The sequence below is a fragment of the Anomaloglossus baeobatrachus genome, chromosome 2 (assembly GCF_048569485.1).
Source record: "Anomaloglossus baeobatrachus isolate aAnoBae1 chromosome 2, aAnoBae1.hap1, whole genome shotgun sequence".
Taxonomy (NCBI): domain Eukaryota; kingdom Metazoa; phylum Chordata; class Amphibia; order Anura; family Aromobatidae; genus Anomaloglossus; species Anomaloglossus baeobatrachus.
Genome location: NC_134354.1, coordinates 2623474 through 2632688, shown reverse-complemented (window position 1 = coordinate 2632688; position 9215 = coordinate 2623474).

The following is a 9215-nucleotide window of genomic DNA, read 5'->3' as shown; positions in this document are numbered from 1 at the left end:
TTCTCATGCGTCGCTGTGGGATCAGGGTTCTGGTCTCGGTCCGGTTCTAATGCGTCGCTGTGGGATCAGGGTTCTGGTCTCGATCCGGTTCTCATGCGTCGCTGTGGGATCCGTGGTTCTGGTCCCGGTCCGGTTCTGTTGGGGCGCTGTGGGATCAGGGTTCTGGTCTTGGTCCGGTTCTCATGCGTCGCTGTGGGATCCGTGGTTCTGGTCCCGGTCCGGTTCTCTTGGGGCGCTGTGGGATCAGGGTTCTGGTCTCGGTCCGGTTCTCATGCATCGCTGTGGGATCCGTGGTTCTGGTCCCGGTCCGGTTCTCTTGGGGCGCTGTGGGATCAGGGTTCTGGTCCCCAGTCCGGTTCTCATGCGTCGCTGTAGGATCAGGGTTGTGGTCCCCGGTCCGGTTGTATGGGGCGCTGTGGGAGCAGGGTTCTGGTCCCGGTCCGGTTCTCATGCGGCGCTGTGGGAGCAGGGTTCTGGTCCCGGTCCAGTTCTCATGCTGCGCTGTGGGAGCAGGGTTCTGGTCCCGGTCCGGTTCTCATGCGGGGCTGTGGGATCAGGGTTTTGGTCCCCGGTCCGGTTCTCTTGGGGCGCTGTGGGATCAAGGTTCTGGTCCCCGGTCCGGTTCTCTTGTGGCGCTGTGGGATCAGGGTTCTGGTTCCGGTCTGGTTCTCATGCGGGGCTGTGGGATCAGGGTTCTGGTTCCGGTCCTCATGCGGGGCTGTGGGATCAGGGTTCTGGTTCCGGTCTGGTTCTCATGCGGGGCTGTGGGATCAGGGTTCTGGTCCCGGTCCAGTTCTCATGCTGCGCTGTGGGAGCAGGGTTCTGGTTCCGGTCCGGTTCTCATGCGGGGCTGTGGGATCAGGGTTCTGGTTCCATCCCGGTTCTCATGCGGCGCTGTGGGATCCGTGGTTCTGGTCCCGGTCCGGTTCTCTTGGAGCGCTGTGGGATCAGGGTTCTGGTCCCGGTCCGGTTCTCATGCGGCGCTGTGGGATCAGGGTTCTGGTCCCGGTCCGGTTCTCTTGGGGCGCTGTGGGATCAGGGTTCTGGTCTCGGTCCGGTTCTCATGCGGGGCTGTGGGATCCGTGGTTCTGGTCCCAGTCCGGTTCTCTTGGGGCGCTGTGGGATCAGGGTTCTGGTCTCGGTCCGGTTCTCATGCGTCGCTGTGGGATCAGGGTTCTGGTCCCCAGTCCGGTTCTAATGCGGCGCTGTGGGATCAGGGTTCTGGTCCCGGTCCGATTCTCTTTTGGGCGCTGTGGGATCAGGGTTCTTGTCCTGGTCCGGTTCTCATGCGTCACTGTGGGATCAGGGTTCTGGTCCTGGTCCGGTTCTCATGCGGTGCTGTGGGATCAGGGTTCTGGTCTCGGTCCGGTTCTCATGCGTCGCTGTGGGATCAGGGTTCTGGTCTCGGTCCGGTTCTAATGCGTCGCTGTGGGATCAGGGTTCTGGTCTCGATCCGGTTCTCATGCGTCGCTGTGGGATCCGTGGTTCTGGTCCCGGTCCGGTTCTGTTGGGGCGCTGTGGGATCAGGGTTCTGGTCTTGGTCCGGTTCTCATGCGTCGCTGTGGGATCCGTGGTTCTGGTCCCGGTCCGGTTCTCTTGGGGCGCTGTGGGATCAGGGTTCTGGTCTCGGTCCGGTTCTCATGCATCGCTGTGGGATCCGTGGTTCTGGTCCCGGTCCGGTTCTCTTGGGGCGCTGTGGGATCAGGGTTCTGGTCCCCAGTCCGGTTCTCATGCGTCGCTGTAGGATCAGGGTTGTGGTCCCCGGTCCGGTTGTATGGGGCGCTGTGGGAGCAGGGTTCTGGTCCCGGTCCGGTTCTCATGCGGCGCTGTGGGAGCAGGGTTCTGGTCCCGGTCCAGTTCTCATGCTGCGCTGTGGGAGCAGGGTTCTGGTCCCGGTCCGGTTCTCATGCGGGGCTGTGGGATCAGGGTTTTGGTCCCCGGTCCGGTTCTCTTGGGGCGCTGTGGGATCAAGGTTCTGGTCCCCGGTCCGGTTCTCTTGTGGCGCTGTGGGATCAGGGTTCTGGTTCCGGTCTGGTTCTCATGCGGGGCTGTGGGATCAGGGTTCTGGTTCCGGTCCTCATGCGGGGCTGTGGGATCAGGGTTCTGGTTCCGGTCTGGTTCTCATGCGGGGCTGTGGGATCAGGGTTCTGGTCCCGGTCCAGTTCTCATGCTGCGCTGTGGGAGCAGGGTTCTGGTTCCGGTCCGGTTCTCATGCGGGGCTGTGGGATCAGGGTTCTGGTTCCATCCCGGTTCTCATGCGGCGCTGTGGGATCCGTGGTTCTGGTCCCGGTCCGGTTCTCTTGGAGCGCTGTGGGATCAGGGTTCTGGTCCCGGTCCGGTTCTCATGCGGCGCTGTGGGATCAGGGTTCTGGTCCCGGTCCGGTTCTCTTGGGGCGCTGTGGGATCAGGGTTCTGGTCTCGGTCCGGTTCTCATGCGGGGCTGTGGGATCCGTGGTTCTGGTCCCAGTCCGGTTCTCTTGGGGCGCTGTGGGATCAGGGTTCTGGTCTCGGTCCGGTTCTCATGCGTCGCTGTGGGATCAGGGTTCTGGTCCCCAGTCCGGTTCTAATGCGGCGCTGTGGGATCAGGGTTCTGGTCCCGGTCCGATTCTCTTTTGGGCGCTGTGGGATCAGGGTTCTTGTCCTGGTCCGGTTCTCATGCGGGGCTGTGGGATCAGGGTTCTGGTCTCGGTCCGGTTCTCATGCGTCGCTGTGGGATCAGGGTTCTGGTCTCGGTCCGGTTCTCATGCGGGGCTGTGGGATCAGGGTTCTGGTTCCGGTCCGGTTCTCTTGGGGCGCTGTGGGATCAAGGTTCTGGTTCCGGTCCGGTTCTCTTGGGGTTCTGTGTGATCAGGGTTCTGGTCCCCGGTCCGGTTCTCATGCGGCGCTGTGGGATCAGGGTTCTGGTTCCGGTCCGGTTCTCATGCGGGGCTGTGGGATCAGGGTTCTGGTCTCGGTCCGGTTCTCATGCGTCGCTGTGGGATCAGGGTTCTGGTTCCGGTCCGGTTCTCATGCGGGGCTGTGGGATCAGGGTTCTGGTCTCGGTCCGGTTCTCATGCGGGGCTGTGGGATCAGGGTTCTGGTCTCGGTCCGGTTCTCATGTGTCGCTGTGGGATCAGGGTTCTGGTTCCGGTCCGGTTCTCATGCGGCGCTGTGGGATCAGGGTTCTGGTCTCGGTCCGGTTCTCATGCGTCGCTGTGGGATCAGGGTTCTGGTTCCGGTCCGGTTCTCATGCGGCGCTGTGGGATCAGGGTTCTGGTCTCGGTCCGGTTCTCATGCGTCGCTGTGGGATCAGGGTTCTGGTCTCGGTCCGGTTCTCATGCGTCGCTGTGGGATCAGGGTTCTGGTTCCGGTCCGGTTCTCATGCGTCGCTGTGGGATCAGGGTTCTGGTTCCGGTCCGGTTCTCATGCGGCGCTGTGGGATCAGGGTTCTGGTCCCGGTCCGGTTCTCTTGGGGCGCTGTGGGATCAGGGTTCTGGTCCCGGTCCGGTTCTCTTGGGGCGCTGTGGGATCAGGGTTCTGGTCTCGGTCCGGTTCTCTTGGGGCGCTGTGGGATCAGGGTTCTGGTCTCGGTCCGGTTCTCATGCGGGGCTGTGGGATCAGGGTTCTGGTTCCGGTCCGGTTCTCATGCGGGGCTGTGGGATCAGGGTTCTGGTTCCGGTCCGGTTCTCATGCGGGGCTGTGGGATCAGGGTTCTGGTCTCGGTCCGGTTCTCATGCGGGGCTGTGGGATCAGGGTTCTGGTTCCGGTCCGGTTCTCATGCGGGGCTGTGGGATCAGGGTTCTGGTTCCGGTCCGGTTCTCATGCGGGGCTGTGGGATCAGGGTTCTGGTCTTGGTCCGGTTCTCATGCGGGGCTGTGGGATCAGGGTTCTGGTTCCGGTCCGGTTCTCATGCGGGGCTGTGGGATCAGAGTTCTGGTTCCGGTCCGGTTCTCATGCGGGGCTGTGGGATCAGGGTTCTGGTCTCGGTCCGGTTCTCATGCGGGGCTGTGGGATCAGGGTTCTGGTTCCGGTCCGGTTCTCTTGGGGCGCTGTGGGATCAAGGTTCTGGTTCCCGTCCGGTTCTCTTGGGGCGCTGTGGGATCAGGGTTCTGGTCCCGGTCCGGTTCTCTTGGGGCGCTGTGGGATCAGGGTTCTGGTTCCGGTCCGGTTCTCATGCGGGGCTGTGGGATCAGGGTTCTGGTTCCGGTCCGGTTCTCTTTGGGCGCTGTGGGATCAGGGTTCTGGTTCCGGTCCGGTTCTCATGCGTCGCTGTGGGATCAGGGTTCTGGTTCCGGTCCGGTTCTCATGCGTCGCTGTGGGATCAGGGTTCTGGTCTCGGTCCGGTTCTCATGCATCGCTGTGGGATCAGGGTTCTGGTCTCGGTCGGTTCTCATGCATCGCTGTGGGATCAGGGTTCTGGTTCCGGTCCGGTTCTCTTGGGGCGCTGTGGGATCAGTGTTCTGGTTCCGGTCCGGTTCTCATGGGGCGCTGTGGGATCAGGGTTCTGGTCTCCGGTCCGGTTCTCATGCGGGGATGTGGGATCAGGGTTCTGGTCTCCGGTCCGGTTCTCATGCGGCGCTGTGGGATCAGGGTTCTGGTCCCGGTCCGGTTCTCTTGGGGCGCTGTGGGATCAGGGTTCTGGTTCCGGTCCGGTTCTCTTGGGGCGCTGTGGGATCAGGGTTCTGGTGCCGGTCCGGTTATCATGCGGCGCTGTGGGATCAGGGTTCTGGTTCCGGTCCGGTTCTCATGCGTTGCTGTGGGATCAGGGTTCTGGTTCCGGTCCGGTTCTCATGCGGCGCTGTGGGATCAGGGTTCTGGTTCCGGTCCGGTTCTCATGCGGGGCTGTGGGATCAGGGTTCTGGTTCCGGTCCGGTTCTCTTTGGGCGCTGTGGGATCAGGGTTCTGGTTCCGGTCCGGTTCTCATGCGTCGCTGTGGGATCAGGGTTCTGGTTCCGGTCCGGTTCTCATGCGTCGCTGTGGGATCAGGGTTCTGGTCTCGGTCCGGTTCTCATGCATCGCTGTGGGATCAGGGTTCTGGTCTCGGTCGGTTCTCATGCATCGCTGTGGGATCAGGGTTCTGGTTCCGGTCCGGTTCTCTTGGGGCGCTGTGGGATCAGTGTTCTGGTTCCGGTCCGGTTCTCATGGGGCGCTGTGGGATCAGGGTTCTGGTCTCCGGTCCGGTTCTCATGCGGGGATGTGGGATCAGGGTTCTGGTCTCCGGTCCGGTTCTCATGCGGGGCTGTGGGATCAGGGTTCTGGTTCTGGTCCGGTTCTCATGCGGCGCTGTGGGATCAGGGTTCTGGTCTCGGTCCGGTTCTCATGCGGGGCTGTGGGATCAGGGTTCTGGTTCCGGTCCGGTTCTCATGCGGCGCTGTGGGATCAGGGTTCTGGTCTCGGTCCGGTTCTCATGCGTCGCTGTGGGATCAGGGTTCTGGTTCCGGTCCGGTTATCATGCGGCGCTGTGGGATCAGGGTTCTGGTTCCGGTCCGGTTCTCTTGGGGTTCTGTGTGATCAGGGTTCTGGTCCCCGGTCCGGTTCTCATGCGGCGCTGTGGGATCAGGGTTCTGGTTCCGGTCCGGTTCTCATGCGGGGCTGTGGGATCAGGGTTCTGGTCTCGGTCCGGTTCTCATGCGTCGCTGTGGGATCAGGGTTCTGGTTCCGGTCCGGTTCTCATGCGGGGCTGTGGGATCAGGGTTCTGGTCTCGGTCCGGTTCTCATGCGGGGCTGTGGGATCAGGGTTCTGGTTCCGGTCCGGTTCTCATGCGGCGCTGTGGGATCAGGGTTCTGGTCTCGGTCCGGTTCTCATGCGTCGCTGTGGGATCAGGGTTCTGGTTCCGGTCCGGTTCTCATGCGGCGCTGTGGGATCAGGGTTCTGGTCTCGGTCCGGTTCTCATGCGTCGCTGTGGGATCAGGGTTCTGGTTCCGGTCCGGTTCTCATGCGTCGCTGTGGGATCAGGGTTCTGGTTCCGGTCCGGTTCTCATGCGTCGCTGTGGGATCAGGGTTCTGGTTCCGGTCCGGTTCTCATGCGGCGCTGTGGGATCAGGGTTCTGGTCCCGGTCCGGTTCTCTTGGGGCGCTGTGGGATCAGGGTTCTGGTCCCGGTCCGGTTCTCTTGGGGCGCTGTGGGATCAGGGTTCTGGTCTCGGTCCGGTTCTCTTGGGGCGCTGTGGGATCAGGGTTCTGGTCTCGGTCCGGTTCTCATGCGGGGCTGTGGGATCAGGGTTCTGGTTCCGGTCCGGTTCTCATGCGGGGCTGTGGGATCAGGGTTCTGGTTCCGGTCCGGTTCTCATGCGGGGCTGTGGGATCAGGGTTCTGGTCTCGGTCCGGTTCTCATGCGGGGCTGTGGGATCAGGGTTCTGGTTCCGGTCCGGTTCTCATGCGGGGCTGTGGGATCAGGGTTCTGGTTCCGGTCCGGTTCTCATGCGGGGCTGTGGGATCAGGGTTCTGGTCTTGGTCCGGTTCTCATGCGGGGCTGTGGGATCAGGGTTCTGGTTCCGGTCCGGTTCTCATGCGGGGCTGTGGGATCAGAGTTCTGGTTCCGGTCCGGTTCTCATGCGGGGCTGTGGGATCAGGGTTCTGGTCTCGGTCCGGTTCTCATGCGGGGCTGTGGGATCAGGGTTCTGGTTCCGGTCCGGTTCTCTTGGGGCGCTGTGGGATCAAGGTTCTGGTTCCGGTCCGGTTCTCTTGGGGCGCTGTGGGATCAGGGTTCTGGTCCCGGTCCGGTTCTCTTGGGGCGCTGTGGGATCAGGGTTCTGGTTCCGGTCCGGTTCTCATGCGGGGCTGTGGGATCAGGGTTCTGGTTCCGGTCCGGTTCTCTTTGGGCGCTGTGGGATCAGGGTTCTGGTTCCGGTCCGGTTCTCATGCGTCGCTGTGGGATCAGGGTTCTGGTTCCGGTCCGGTTCTCATGCGTCGCTGTGGGATCAGGGTTCTGGTCTCGGTCCGGTTCTCATGCATCGCTGTGGGATCAGGGTTCTGGTCTCGGTCGGTTCTCATGCATCGCTGTGGGATCAGGGTTCTGGTTCCGGTCCGGTTCTCTTGGGGCGCTGTGGGATCAGTGTTCTGGTTCCGGTCCGGTTCTCATGGGGCGCTGTGGGATCAGGGTTCTGGTCTCCGGTCCGGTTCTCATGCGGGGATGTGGGATCAGGGTTCTGGTCTCCGGTCCGGTTCTCATGCGGGGCTGTGGGATCAGGGTTCTGGTTCTGGTCCGGTTCTCATGCGGCGCTGTGGGATCAGGGTTCTGGTCTCCGGTCCCGTTCTCATGCGGGGCTGTGGGATCAGGGTTCTGGTCCCGGTCCGGTTCTCTTGGGGCGCTGTGGGATCAGGGTTCTGGTTCCGGTCCGGTTCTCATGCGGCGCTGTGGGATCAGGGTTCTGGTCCCGGTCCGGTTCTCTTGGGGCGCTGTGGGATCAGGGTTCTGGTTCCGGTCCGGTTCTCTTGGGGCGCTGTGGGATCAGGGTTCTGGTCCCGGTCCGGTTATCATGCGGCGCTGTGGGATCAGGGTTCTGGTTCCGGTCCGGTTCTCATGCGTTGCTGTGGGATCAGGGTTCTGGTTCCGGTCCGGTTCTCATGCGGCGCTGTGGGATCAGGGTTCTGGTTCCGGTCCGGTTCTCATGCGGGGCTGTGGGACCAGGGTTCTGGTTCCGGTCCGGTTCTCATGCGGGGCTGTGGGATCAGGGTTCTAGTTCCGGTCAGGTTCTCATGCGGGGCTGTGGGATCAGGGTTCTGGTTCTGGTCCGGTTCTCTTGGGGCGCTGTGGGATCAGGGTTCTGGTCCCGGTCCGGTTCTCTTGGGGCGCTGTGGGATCAGGGTTCTGGTTCCGGTCCGGTTCTCATGCGGCGCTGTGGGATCAGGGTTCTGGTCCCGGTCCGGTTCTCTTGGGGCGCTGTGGGATCAGGGTTCTGGTTCTGGTCCGGTTCTCTTGGGGCACTGTGGGATCAGGGTTCTGGTCCCGGTCCGGTTCTCTTCGGGCGTTGTGGGATCAGGGTTCTGGTCCCGGTCCGGTTCTCATGCGGGGCTGTGGGATCAGGGTTCTGGTCCCCGGTCCGGTTCTCATGCGGGGCTGTGGGATCAGGGTTCTGGTTCCGGTCCGGTTCTCATGCATCGCTGTGGGATCAGGGTTCTGGTCCCGGTCCGGTTCTCATGCGGGGCTGTGGGATCAGGGTTCTGGTTCCGGTCCGGTTCTCATGCGGCGCTGTGGGATCAGGGTTCTGGTTCCGGTCCGGTTCTCATGCGGGGCTGTGGGATCAGGGTTCTAGTTCCGGTCCGGTTCTCATGCGGCGCTGTGGGATCAGGGTTCTGGTTCCGGTCCGGTTCTCATGCGGGGCTGTGGGATCAGGGTTCTAGTTCCGGTCAGGTTCTCATGCGGGGCTGTGGGATCAGGGTTCTGGTTCCGGTCCGGTTCTCATGCATCGCTGTGGGATCAGGGTTCTGGTTCCGGTCCGGTTCTCTTGGGGCGCTGTGGGATCAGGGTTCTGGTTCCGGTCCGGTTCTCATGCGGCGCTGTGGGATCAGGGTTCTGGTTCCGGTCCGGTTCTCATGCGGGGCTGTGGGATCAGGGTTCTAGTTCCGGTCCGGTTCTCATGCGGCGCTGTGGGATCAGGGTTCTGGTTCCGGTCCGGTTCTCATGCGGGGCTGTGGGATCAGGGTTCTAGTTCCGGTCAGGTTCTCATGCGGGGCTGTGGGATCAGGGTTCTGGTCCCGGTCCGGTTCTCTTGGGGCGCTGTGGGATCAGGGTTCTGGTCCCGGTCCGGTTCTCATGCGGGGCTGTGGGATCAGGGTTCTGGTTCCGGTCCGGTTCTCATGCGGGGCTGTGGGATCAGGGTTCTGGTTCCCGGTCCGGTTCTCATGCGGGGCTGTGGGATCAGGGTTCTGGGTCCGGTCCGGTTCTCATGCGGCGCTGTGGGATCAAGCTTCTGGTTCCGGTCCGGTTCTCATGCGGCGCTGTGGGATCAGGGTTCTGGTTCCGGTCCGGTTCTCATGCGCCGCTGTGGGATCAGGGTTCTGGTTCTGGTCCGGTTCTCATGCGGGGCTGTGGGATCAGGGTTCTAGTTCCGGTCCGGTTCTCATGCGGCGCTGTGGGATCAGGGTTCTGGTTCCGGTCCGGTTCTCATGCGGGGCTGTGGGATCAGGGTTCTGGTCCCCGGTCCGGTTCTCTTGGGGCGCTGTGGGATCAGGGTTCTGGTTCCGGTCCGGTTCTCATGCGGCGCTGTGGGATCAGGGTTCTGGTTCCGGTCCGG